General features: G+C 42.5%; 1 protein-coding gene across 1 annotated transcript in view; it reads right to left on the bottom strand.

Annotated features, from left to right (window-relative positions):
- KCNJ16 (potassium inwardly rectifying channel subfamily J member 16) overlaps positions 1 to 11,319 on the bottom strand; it is a 54,225-nt gene extending 42,906 nt beyond the window's left edge. The window contains exon 1 of the mRNA XM_024761134.1: positions 11,199 to 11,319. The gene's annotated coding sequence lies outside the window, so the exon portion shown is untranslated. The remainder of the gene's footprint in view (positions 1 to 11,198) is intronic.
- Between the last annotated feature and the right edge of the window lie 2,142 nt (positions 11,320 to 13,461).

The following is a 13,461-nucleotide window of genomic DNA, read 5'->3' as shown; positions in this document are numbered from 1 at the left end:
TGGAGACAGGAACTGTGTTTCAATCATTTGTTTTATATTCTGAATGGCAGGCGTCAGGGGTGGTAGGTTTGGATCGTATCAGTTTAGCTAAACTGGGACTACACGTTCCAGAATTCCATTTCCTTCATAGTTCCAGGTTAGCCTGGGCCATGGGAGACATTCTGCACGACATCTGTAAGGCGGAAGTAAACCAACAGCTGTATTCTCTTTACACCGGAAGGTCGGCACAGGGCACGAGGCACTGTGGGACTTCACACAGGTTGGCACGGCTAACGTGTTGGCACAGAGCAGCAGGTGAGCCCGTGGTTCCCACTGGGTTTCTTCCTTCAGCTCCTGCGGCTCCTGGGTTACATGGCGGGGGGCAGCCTCTTCCCCTCTGGACACCCCCATGATCTCACTGGAAGCTCAAAGGCTGTGAGAGATGAACGTGAGCTTCATTTCATCCTGGTGGCTTCCGGCTAATCTTTGCCGGTTCTCACCTGCTGTCCTCCTTTACCTCACGTCCACCTGTGCTGCCCGCTGCCTGCCTTGCAGCTTCCGGCTGCAGCACCAGAGGTGTCACCCATTATATAAGGTCAAATAGTATCATAAGTCATATATATACACATATAAATACCTAATAGGGTTGGTTACCAGGGTTTGATTAGAAAAGCAGAGCCACTAGAGGAATGTGTGTATATATATATATTTTTTCTCCTATATATATAATATAGGTTTATTTTTATAGATAGTATATGTATTTATTTATATATACAAACATGCACACACTTAATATATACATACACTATTAAGTGTTTGTTGAAGGAATGTAGAAATAAATGATGGGAATATTTTTATTTTATAGATGAGGAAACTGACAAGGGAGAACTACTTACTGTCCAATAAGAATAAATATATAACGACCCTAAGACTGAAGGTAGCTGACTTTGAGCCCAGTGTTCTTTCCACCACGATGCCCCGTTTAGTCTATCTAGTCATCCCTTGGTATACAGAGGAGCTGCGTCTTTGCAGGTGAATCCCTGATCCCATCTCAAGCGCTCCATTCAGGTGTGAAAAAAACTATTCTGACCACGCGCTCCCTAAATAGAGTGGCACCAAGTTAATATCCGCGCAGTTTAGGACAATAAAGCATGGCGAATGGACAGCTTGGGAAGAAAACAGAGCCCGATGAGCAATCATTAAGTTATTTGCGTTAGAAAGAGTTCTTGGAAAAAGCCCACCTTGCATGAGAATCAAGGAGTCCTCTGTAAAGCAGAAAAACACCAGGGATTAGCTTCTTCTGCCTCTTCTCTGTTCTCTACACTTTCTATTAAATCCTTCTCCTTTCCCAGCATCAGTCACAGGTCATGAATGGGCAAATAGTTCAGTCCTAGAACTAGCGTTGCGTGTGATTTGGGGGAGAAGGGTAAACCCTACAAAAAGCCTTCCCAGGTGACGTACTGCTAGGTCACACCACTTCTTTAGCCCAGGTGTCACCGCCCTGACTCAGTCCTTACACCAGCACCCTAGACTCCAGCCACACTGAACTTCTCACATTTTCCCAAACACGTTCGGTTCTTTGCAGATCAGGCAGACTTTCCTTTTCTCTTCAAGCTGAAACACAGTGTTACCTCCACGGTAAAGCTTCCCTCAACTTCCCAGCAAAGTTGACTTTTCTGCCCATGTCCTTTTTGGATAGGCTTTATCTTTCCCGTTGGCAAGGAACTGAGGGAGTTATCTTTACCCTAGTGCCCAGTGCCACGGGTACTGTGCACACACTTAGAAGAACAGAGATGCCATTTGTTCAAGTCGTGAAACCAAAGTGTAAAAGATGACACGACATGCTGTCTCCTGAGTGGCGATGTGAGTACTGAGCGCTATTATTTTGATGCCAAAAATAACCGGGTCCACGATATCGTTATCATGGTATTACTCTGTACATGATGAATACAGCCACTTTCTTCCCACACACAACTCCATGCGCAACTGGAGAAACAGCGTCCCTCCTTTATGCCGGTAAAGAACAGGAACGAGGTGACGCAAGTGTTCAGGAAAAGCACACACGACATATTCTGCCTACAGTAACATGAGGCATGGAAACACGGTCCTGGCTCCTGTTGTGAGCATGAATCACAGTGTATTTTACTTCCGTTAGGTTTTGTTTGGGTCTGCTTGTTCGTGATTTCGCTTCGTTCAGTTTTGTTTCTCTGAGTGTTTCTTTAAACTCCTGGTGTAAATGGCGTAATCTTATCTCCAACTCAATACTGTATCTGGTACAGCTAAATAAAAATTTAGTCTTAAGGAAATGAAACCACCTTCCATTCCCACAAAGTCTAAATTTAAATACGCGTAACTCATAAGTCTTAACTTGCTCGAATCAGCCACACTGCTTTCTCCTTGAGTGTTCTCTAACCACCCACAAGTTGACTCAATTCTGACCTGAAGCAAAGGAGCAAGCTGCTGGATGTGACAATCCTGGTACATAGCTCACAGCCTCTGAGACTCTGGCACCTTCTCAAACGTCAGTTGCAAGTCCAGGGAAGGATTTTATCATGCCATCTATAAACAGAACTCAACAGTACACGACAAGAACACTAAAAGGTCAGTTAATAACCTCATGGTTCGTCAGGAAGGCTGGGTGCATCTTTCAGGTAAGTGCAAGTTGGTGAGTCTTATGAAGCTCTCGCTCAGCAGACTCAAGGCAGTGGCTCCCACACAGAAGAGCCCTGGGTCAGAGATCTACTAACACTTCTGTGGTCCAGCCCTTAGGCCAGGCGCCTTGTTTCCTGAGGCTGCTTTGGCTTATTTTCCCAAAGTAGAGACACAGCATGTCCTGAATGGCTATTGTTGGGGACGGTCTCACATGAGATAAGTACATAGTTGTGAGAAGATTGCCAAGTCTGTGGGTGAGTAGCTCTTTGGGAGGGGTGGATGTGGGCAGAGCCCCTTAACTAATCGAGTACTAACCTATCCCATGTATTTAACAAAAATCCTTCTTTAACAGTGCTTCTCAAAACTGTCCATTAAAAAAATCTGAAAAAAAAGAGAAGTGAGAACATTACCGTTATCCCTACCCCAAATCCTAGGAGATCTGAGAATATGACACATCGGACTGGGCCCAAGCTCGAAATATTCCAGTCTTATGAGTTTTTTTTAAAATATATACTGCATTACAAAAATAATTACTTAACCTGCTTTACCACTTAAATGATTTAGTTCATCTATTCTCCATCCAAACTGTTGAGTTAAATTAACGCTTCAAACAGATACACCACGTTTACCTTGTGGCTTCTCAAAGCTCCTGGCATGTTGCTACCACTGTGAACACAGTCATTGGGGGGCAGGCCTCATACATATGAAAAATAAACTACACATACTCAGCCGTAAGAAAGAAAACATGCCACTCGCAGCAGTATGAATGGGCCTAGAGATTATCGTACTAAGTGAAGTTAAGTCAGAAAGAGAAAGACAAATACCATATGATACCACTTATACGTGGAATCTAATTTTAAAAATGACATAAATGAACTTATTTACAAAACAGAAACAGACTTATAGATATAAAAAACAGACTTATGGTTACCAAAGGGGAAATGTAGGGGGGAGGCATAAGTCAGGAGCCTGGGATTAACATACACACACTACTATAAATAACCAACAAGGACCCCGTGTAGAGCACAGGGAACTCCACTCAATATACTGTGACGACCTATATGAGAAAAGAATCTGAAAAAGAATGGATACGTGTATATGTATGACTGAATAACTTGCTGCACGCCTGAAACTAACACAACGTTGTAAATCAACTACACGCCAATAACATTTTTTAAAAAAGAAAAAATATAAACTACACAAAAATCTAGGAGAGAATATATAGTAGCTGAAATATATGGTATGGAAAGTGAAGCTAAGAGACAATGCCATTAGAAGGCTGGACTGTGGTGTCTTTTTCTTTGCCTGAATTAAAAGAAATCATTTTCTCTCTGTCCAGTTTGCCTTATTAAACAATTGTAGCACTGAAAATGCTGTATTAAATTACTGGATGCGTCTATACAAAAACGACGGTATTTTTAGGCATCTCCATCTTATGGAATCTTAAGTGTATATAATGAGTAAAATATAGTTAATTTCTTTTACAGAAACTGAAGCTTCAAGCTTAGAATGTCTAATAATGGTATGGCAAAATACAATCATAGTGAAGACGCCCTGTGTTCCTGGGGTGGGTTATTTTACGTATCAGTCTGGCCAGGCCGTGGTGCCCGGTTGTTTGGTCAAACACCATTCTGGATGTTGTTGTGAAGATGTTTGTTAGATGTGATGAACATTTACGATCTGTAGACTTTTTTTTTTTTTTTTTTTTTGTGGTACGCGGGCCTCTCACTGTTGTGGCCTCTCCCGTTGCGGAGCACAGGCTCCGGACGCGCAGGCTCAGCGGCCATGGCTCACGGGCCCAGCCGCTCCGCGGCATATGGGATCTTCCCGTACCGGGGCACGAACCCGCGTCCCCTGCATCGGCAGGCGGACTCCCAACCACTGCGCCACCAGGGAAGCCCCAGATCTGTAGATTTTAAGTAAAGTATTGATAGATGACCCTCCCTAGTGAGTGTGGGCCTCATCCAACAGGTGAAGGGATTATGAGCAAAGACTGAGGTTTCCCAAAGGAGCCAGAAGCAGCAGCTCTGCCTCAAGGCCGCAGCATACCTGAGTTTCCTGCCTACTGGCCTACCCTGCAAATTTTGCACATTTTGGACGCAAGACTGCAATATTAACTCTTAATTTCCAGATTGCCAGCCTACCCTACAGATTTCAGACTTGCCAGCCCACACAAACATATGACCCATTCCTCATATTAAATCTCTTCCTACCTCTCCTTCTCTCTATATACATGTATCCTATTGGTTCTATTTCTCTGGATAACCCTGATACAGTTACCAAACTACAGGGGAAAGAAAACAATAATTCTAAGGGAACTGTCAGAGTAAGCTTCTGGCAAGAAAAAATCTCGTAAAAGAGCTCACAGTAAAAACAATATTTCAGTGCCTGAAAGTTCTGAATTCCAAAAGCATACCCAGGACAAGGGCAACATGCCACAGATTTATCTATCACCTTATTGCCTTCGTGAAAAAAAGCTCAATTCGTTGGTGTGTTCGTCATATCTCATGTTATCATGGTACTAGGTCATTGAATTGCCCTTAATTATTTACAGATCCGCCTTTTTCTGCCAGACCGAGGGCAAGGACCAGGTCTTTGTTATCTTGGTACCAGACCCAGTAAATGATTATTGATCGCATTGGAACATGGTTCTAATTTAAAATGGAGTGTAATGAAAAATGAAAATTCATTGTGATGAAATATGTTTTTGTCATGTGTGCTGGAACATACTTTTTTCTTTAAAAAAAGAAAGAATAACTGAATGCTTCTTTTTGAGTTAAAAGAATAAATCTTATGGAACATAATCTAAAGCCATGTAACCGTTTGAAGTCTTTAAAACTATCCTCATACCTTACATAAAATCAGAACTTGAGGTGATACTTCTGGACATTGTTAAGGTAAAAATCACCTTCTTTATGTGGAACTGTTGGGTAAATCTATTCTGGGGCTGTTTCTTAGATGACTGACTTTTTTCAGTTTTCCTTTGCACCTGTGGACAGCTTCAGGTCTACTTCTGAAAGACAGTGAATGTGGAGCCAATGTAACTAGAAAACGTTTTAAAAGTAAAAGCCTCTTTAAAATGCTATACACATTATACATCGGAATCCTTGATTTTAGAGTAGAAACCCTGGAGGGACAGGAAGAAAAAAAAATCGATCCCATCTTTTTCACTGAAGAGCAGCCATAAGAAAAAATAAAGTCATCCACTGCTTATGTTTAAATAACTACAAAGTCCAGGGTACGTATGGCCTAAAAAAGATGAGAAAAAGAATTCTCCTCCAAGTCTGCTGAGGCTGGCCAGCTAAGAAAGCAGGATGCAAATGTCCCTGCAGAGGGATCCTCCAGTGCAATCATTACAGGGTGTAGACAAGCCATTCTTTCTTCCTGAAGCTGAGCTCTTGGGTCTAGAAACTGTAACCGAAAACAACCGATCTGAGTTGACTTCGACATTCATCGATGCTACATACTGAATGTTTGTATCCTCCCCAAATTCATCTATTGAAATCCCAACCCCCCAATGTGATGGATTTAGGAGGTGGGGCCTTTGGAAGGTGAGGGTGGAGCCCTCAGAGACCCCAGAGAGCTCTCTCGCCTCTTCTGCCATATGAGGACACACTGAGAAGACAGCCCTATATGAACCAGGAAATGGGTCTCACCAGATACCAAATGTTCCAGCGCCTCGATCTTAGACTTCCAGCCTCCAGAACTGTGAGAAATCAATGTTTGTGATTAAACCACCCATTCTATAGTATTTTTGCATAGCAGCCCAGATGGACTAAAACAATACACATCTCAGAAGGACTGTTTGTTTAGAGTCCTTTTACTCCCATGGTTTCCAACAAAGTGACCATTTGAAGATGCTAAGACCAGTGGGCGACTTGTTGGTCATTACTTGCTAAAATCTGAGAGAGGGGTACACCCTAATCAGAACAGAGGCATCTGGAGAAAGCCTTCTAATGGTGTTTCACCCAAGAAATCTACATTTGCTTTGTAGTTCCCTGTCTGTTGGCAACAGCTGGCATGAGTTTCTGTGTTGATGAGATTGGTGTGTTCCTTCCAAGTCTCATTTGGTTGAGTAGCAGGTCATTAACCTCAGCACAGTCTTGGTGTTAAGATACCTTTGTATCTTTCCATTGGTCAAGCTGGGGGAGCCAGGTCTTCATTTACCCTCATTTCCCACTTCTGTTATTTTGTTTCGTCACCATCACCTGCCTGCCATACACAATATTTTTCCTAACTATTCAAATCTATACCTACCCTGGTCTTTTCTAACATCTCAAAAAAACATCTCAGACATATTTAGCTTGCAGAATCCTCTCCATCTTGGAAAAAGATCCTGGCACAAGGATGACCTCATCCACTACTACTCTTCCCTCTGTAACTCTGCTTCAGCCACACTGGTCTCCTTGTGGTTTCTCGAATATGCCCAGCACGTCAGAGCTTTGCACTGGCTGTTCTATCTGCCTGAACTGCTCTGTTCCAAGGTATCCACCTTGCCCAATTCCTCACCACCTCCAGGACTTCGACCAAATGTCACCTACTTAGTGAAGCGCTCTCTGACCATCCTATTTAAACATGTAAACCTGTGTCAAGCAGCTTTGGCAATGGTCCCCAGTGATCCTTGCCTCCTGGGGTTCATACTTTTGTGAAATTCCCCCTCCTTGAGGGCCGGCTGGAACAAGTGACTCATTTCTAATCAACAGAATATGGCCAAACTGAGGGGATGTCACGTCCAAGATTAGGCTAGAGAAAGACTCTGCCCTCTGTCCTGCCTGTTTGCTCACTGGAGCTAATGGAAACCAGCTGCCATGTTGGGCGCTGTTTTATAGAGAGGCCCAAGTGGCAAGGAACTGAAGGAGGTCTCTAGCCAACAGCTAGTAGAGACTGAGCCCCCCATCCAACCGCCCCAGAAGAGCCAAACCCTGCCAAGTACCATGTGATTAAGCTTGGAAAAGAATCCTCCCCCGGGCGAGGCTTGAGATGCCTGCGGTCCCACTGGACTCTGTGTCTGCAGCCTGACAGACCCTGATCCAGAGGACCCAGATAAGCCTGGCTTCCTGACCAACACAAACTCGGAGGTAACAGATGTTTGTTGTTCTAAAATAACTCATGCAATATTCTCACTCCTCCACCTCTCACACCTAATTTCTTCCCCTACTGTTTTCCTCCATAAAGACTTATCACCTTTGACATGCAATTTCTTTTACGTATTGATAGTCTCCGTCAACATCTACCAAAATACAAGATTTATGAAGGCAGGGACTTTTGTCTTTTTCTTTTCATCAATATATTTTTGATGTCTAATTATTTCGTGGCACACAGTAGCCAATCAATAAATATGTTAAACAGATGAAGTGTTGTATCAACTCAATGACAAATTATCTGTTTTTCCTCCTTCACTAATGTTAAGTTCCCTAAGGAAAATGGTTTCATTGCAATAAATCATCGCCCACTGAACCCTCCTTCTTTAGGACTGTTTTATATTTAATAAATATTTGTTGAGAGGATCAATCAGTGAATAAATGAGAGAAAAGTGGATTTTTTCGCTAAGTGCAATAACAATCAAATCAGGGAAATGACCAGATGACCCGTCAACTCCACGTTAGTGTCTTATAGAGGTCAAGGGCTTGAGACTATGGTGGCGGGGGAAAAAAAAAAAAAAAAGAATCAGAATTCCAGAGTTTCTTTTTTCACAGACAAAATGTAGGTCATTGCCTTCTTAAGAACACTAACTTAGTTGTCTCCCATTATTCAAAACAATGGTACTAGCAGGAAAAACAACGAGCAAAATGTCCTCCATGCTGGAAGAACTGCTTTTATCCATGTGACATAAATGCCTAGGCAAGAAGAGCAGTGTCGGCCATCACCTTATAAAAAGAATCAGGGTAGATTCTTCAGGGTTAAGTCTTCCGCTACCATAGAGTGATGGAGCCGTGACGATAGGTATCCCATCGGTTTGTTGAAACCGATATCTGTGGAGAAAACATCACTCATCGGTTCAAGAGAGAGGGTATTGGTCACCCGTCTGTGTTCTCAGCCACATCCTCAGACAAAGATCGTATGTGTGAGACCTTCCGGGGACATTTCCCTTTTGCTGTTTGTATCAAGCCTAATAACTCCTAGCATCACAATGTTAGAAAAGGTAGGCTATCATCTGGTAATGAGAAGCACGTGCGTTGTGGAATTCACACCAGACTGAGTTTGAAGCTTAGACCTGAAGAAGTTACGTGACTTTCCCAGAAAACACAGCCAGAAAGTGCAAAACCTAATCTTCATCTATAAAATGAATATAATAGCTCCTTTCAAACTTGTAGTGAAGATCCAGTGAATATCGTATTTAATCATCCAGAACATAGTAAGCACATAATGCTTATTTCTCCAAAAGCTACCACAGAAATATTTAGAGCCTATGTGATGCCTGAAATAACGATATTTTCTATCCACTATTCCTAAAGTTAGATTTGAGGCCACTTTTCCTAGAACAAGGAAGTAACTCAAGGATAAATTCATAGGGGACAAAATCTAAACAGTTGGTTAAATGATGGGTTTTACAAATTCAAAAAAGAAATGATTCAACCAAATCCTTGGGTGGTCTTGGTTATAAATATTTATTCTAAATACCCTTTATATATCTGTTGTTTTTCCCAAAACTATACCTTATGCTATTTTCTAACTTTCAACTCCTTTATATCCAAGTCTTGACGTGGACTCACCGTTCACATGCACGATGGAAAAAACAGATTTTGCAGTGTCCTCTAAAACTCTTGTTCTTTTGCAAATAAAAACGCACTTATTTAGGAAAATGCATTAGAATAGCATCGTGAGGGCCCCTTCCACTTCAGTCTTTTCTTCCAGTTTCCAATGTTGTCGTGGTCTTGTTTTGTGTGGGATTAATGCCTTGATTTTATCACAGTGCTCACGTTCTAAAAATAAACTTAAGCAGGAGTTACATTTATCAGTTACTCTGGTTCTCTCACTGTCTGTCTCTGTTTCTCTCTCTCTGCTGATTTGAATTGAATTGAACTCTGGACTCTGTTCACCTTTAAACTTATTTTTGGCTTAATTTCAGGAACTCTTAAATGGCATTCCACAAAACAGCTGTGGCTTAGGCATTTCGAGTCACTTTGTTGGTTAAAATCTGACTTAGAGAGTGGTTGGTCCACAGTTTCCAAAGTAAAGTGGCAAAGGTACATTAATATATTGTTTTCTTCTTAAGGGTCTGTCTCTTGTAGCTGTAAGGCTAGTGTTTAGCACAAATACTCCAGTCTTATTTCCCTAATGACCTTTCAGTTCCTGTGACTGTATAAGAGGATAATGCAAATGACAAAAATCCATCAGCTTTATAAGAAAAGTTCTGGTTTACCACCTATATCCAGCAACAAGGGAGACAATTTGATTTTTTTTTAAAGATTTTTAAAAAATTAATTAATTAATTAATTTTCAGCTGCGTTGGGTCTTTGTTGCTGTGCACAGGCTTCCCCTAGTTGCACTGAGTGACGGCTACTCTTCATTGTGGTGTGCGGGCTTCTCATCGCGGTGGCTTCTCTTGTCGCGGAGCATGGGCTCTAGGCGAACCGGCTCAGTAGTTGTGGCTCGTGGGCTCTAGAGCGCAGGCTCAGTAGTTGTGGCGCACAGGCCTAGCTGCTCCGTGGCGTGTGGGATCTTCCCGGACCAGGGCTCGAACCCAGTGCCCTGAATTGGCAGGCGGATTCTCAACCACTGTGCCACCAGGGAAGCCCGACAATTTGATTTTATATGTTAAAGAATTCATGGCGTCCAGAGAGCAAGAATTGATAAATCTATAATTTTCTGAATAGATACTCAAAGACAACAGTTCTAAGAGTTTAATGGACAAGAAAAAGGCCTTAGAGAAATTACAATGAACACAACAGGAGAAAATTCTCTACTTCGAATCTATGTTAAAATAAGTCTATATATGTCCGTCCCAATCTCCCAATTCATCCCACAGATACACTAGTATGTATAAAATAGATAACTAGTGAGAACCTGCTGCATAAAAATAAATTAAATTAAATCAATAAATAAGTCTAGAAAAATGGATGTTTTTATTTTCTCTCATATAAGTATATACAATTCTTAGAAAAAATTAACCTATTTTTCCTGAAGTTTTTTTAGGGGATGTTTAAACACACATTCCAAAGCTTGAAGCCATATATTCATAAATGTATGCATATCTACAGATGTCATGATTTGCTTTTGATAGAAGTTATAGAATACTCCATCTGGTATTAAATATGGGATAGAAGGAAGTCACTTTTAGATATCTACATCTACAGCGGCACGTAAGATCTCTTCAGTCAACTCTCTCAAGACCAATTTGAAACTGTTTTTGACCAAAGTTTCAAAAGAACTCAAGGAATATGACACACAGACTCCTACTTAAAGGCCTTGCATAGGAAATTACATTCTCTTAACTGCATTTCATTCAACACTGATGTTTACATTGCTGGATACAAAGCACTGCTGCTTCCTAATCAAAGAGGCCAGCTTGAGCAAAACACAGGCTGGATGACTTTGAATAATGACAACAATAGAGCAATGCTTACCTGTGTTCACTCTCTCCATAGAGGATCTATGAGCTGGGTGCTCACAGCTGGGCAATGGTAAAAATGTTCTTTAGTTAATAATACAGGAAAGAAAAGCTCCAGACACCAAGAACCTGGGTTAACCATTGACACTGGCTGGTTCCTACAGTTCCACCCTGGGAATCTACATAGGCAGCCCTTGGCATCTTATAAAGCAGGCAACGGCCGGTCAGCTGAGCCTGAGTTTATGGCTCCACCTCTGTAGCACAGGAGAAAGTACGGGGAGAAGGTCACCCAAGCACACCCGGACTCACTTTTCACTCGGGCTGGGATACAAAGGAGGAAGATTTCCCGGGCCAGGAATATGTTCAGCAATGCCTGTAAGTGACTCAGATATTTACCAACAGGGTTATTGGGAGCTAAGTTTTCAGACTTGGTCTGAGCAATGCACAGAAGCCCTTCTCACCAGAGTTCTCTGTGTACACCTTAGCAGGTCAGAGTTGAGACGGGATGCCAATGAAAACTGAGACAAGGCAACCAGAAATAGCTAAGCAGCCACTCACCCCTTTATTCAACATGCCTTTAATGATCATTTACCCCGTGCAGTGCAGTTCCAAAGAACCGGCATCCACACTTGAATAACCCTTGGTAAACAGAAGACAGAGATGGAGGCTAAAGGTTTCCCCCCGCCCCACACACCAACCTCAAGAACCAGAGTTTAAGACAGAGATGATGAATAAACCACAGGCTGTTGTCCAGATCCAGAACGTACAATCTGACAGCTCCTCTGCCCCAGCAATTAGTCCTCAGGGATGAAACAAAACGTTGAGGTGCTCATGGGGTCAAGCTGGCCGGCCAGGAGTCACAAAATTGATTAAAAAGTGAAGAGGTGGCGGAGTCTAGAGAACGTTCCCAAGCATGTGAAGGGCGGCCACAAGAAACGAAAGAAGTAACAACCCAAGCTCTTCAGAACCTGGGGCAGCTGTAACCAGGAGACTGCAAAAGGAGTTCTGTGCTGGCTGAGGAATTAGCATTTTTCTTTACTCTAAAAGAGCACTGGTAGCACGGGGATCTGGGAGGGCCCATCTCGTCTGGTTCACCCTCCAAATCTAAGGGGCCATGTCTAGGTTCTGACCACAGTTGCTGTTTGGGGGTTGTTTGGTTTTGTTTGCATTTTTAAAAGCATGAACTCTTTATTTTTTTTAACATCTTTACTGGAGTATAATTGCTTTACAATGTTGTGTTAGTTTCTGCTGTATAACAAAGTGAATCAGCTACACGTATACATATATCCCCATATCCCCTCCCTCTTGCAGCGCCCTCCCACCCTCCCTATCCCACCCCTCTAGGAGGTCACAAAGCACCGGAGCTGATCTCCCTGTGCTGTGCGGCTGTAAAAGCACGAACACTTGAGGAAGCAACAGTGGATTTCAATGTTGGTGCTGTCACTTACTGGCTTTGTGACACTGGGAGCTGCTTAATCTCTCTGTATCCCAGTTTCGCCATCTGTAAAATGGGAATAATAATCGTAACGACAACAGCTCCTACTCAGGCTGACACTCAGTGTTCCAAGCCTGGTAGCTATCAGTCAGGTTTTGACACTCTCATAGGAGCACGTGATTCGCAACCTGTTACACAGTAACCGGTAGAAGAGTTTGAACCCTCCAAGGGAACATAGCTTTTAAATCACCCATAAATGTCAGGGAAGCAGTGGACCCAGAGGTTAACTTTTCTGCCAAGAAATCTGAAGACTGGAGAAATGTCTACGTTTCCATACAGATCGAGGCCATTTTCGTGGTGTGCGCATAATAAAGGCCGATGTGATTGCTTAGTGGGTATTATCAGTTACTCTGCTCGGTTCCTGGCTTTTGGAAAGCTAAGGTTCCTTTATCAGTGGCCCATCTGCAAGGACTTAAAAGAACATAACACACACATAATGCTCTCTACTCTGCAAGGACAATCTCAGGGAAGGTGGCTTTGTTTAGGTGAGTGTTCGGACTGATAGGAGAAGATGAGGCCGCTAAACACGGAATAAAAAAGACCAAAGAGAGGAGCAGAACAGGAGGAGAGATGGGGAAACTGGGCAGCATCCCAGGTCCGAGTCAGATCATCACTGCTCATCACTGCCTGCCTCATTCCTTTGTTTGAAGTAAATTCCCAGAACACCAGACACACCCATACTCACATGTAAGTAGAAAAACACTTTCTAAAGCCAAATAAAATGATTCTCTGGACTGGCTTTTCTGTTGCATTCTATGCTTCCTAAATCTACCTTAACTGAAAA

The sequence above is a fragment of the Neophocaena asiaeorientalis genome, unplaced genomic scaffold (genome assembly GCF_003031525.2).
Source record: "Neophocaena asiaeorientalis asiaeorientalis breed wild unplaced genomic scaffold, Neophocaena_asiaeorientalis_V1.1 scaffold30, whole genome shotgun sequence".
NCBI classification, from domain to species: domain Eukaryota; kingdom Metazoa; phylum Chordata; class Mammalia; order Artiodactyla; family Phocoenidae; genus Neophocaena; species Neophocaena asiaeorientalis.
This window is presented reverse-complemented; position numbering and strand designations above follow the sequence as displayed.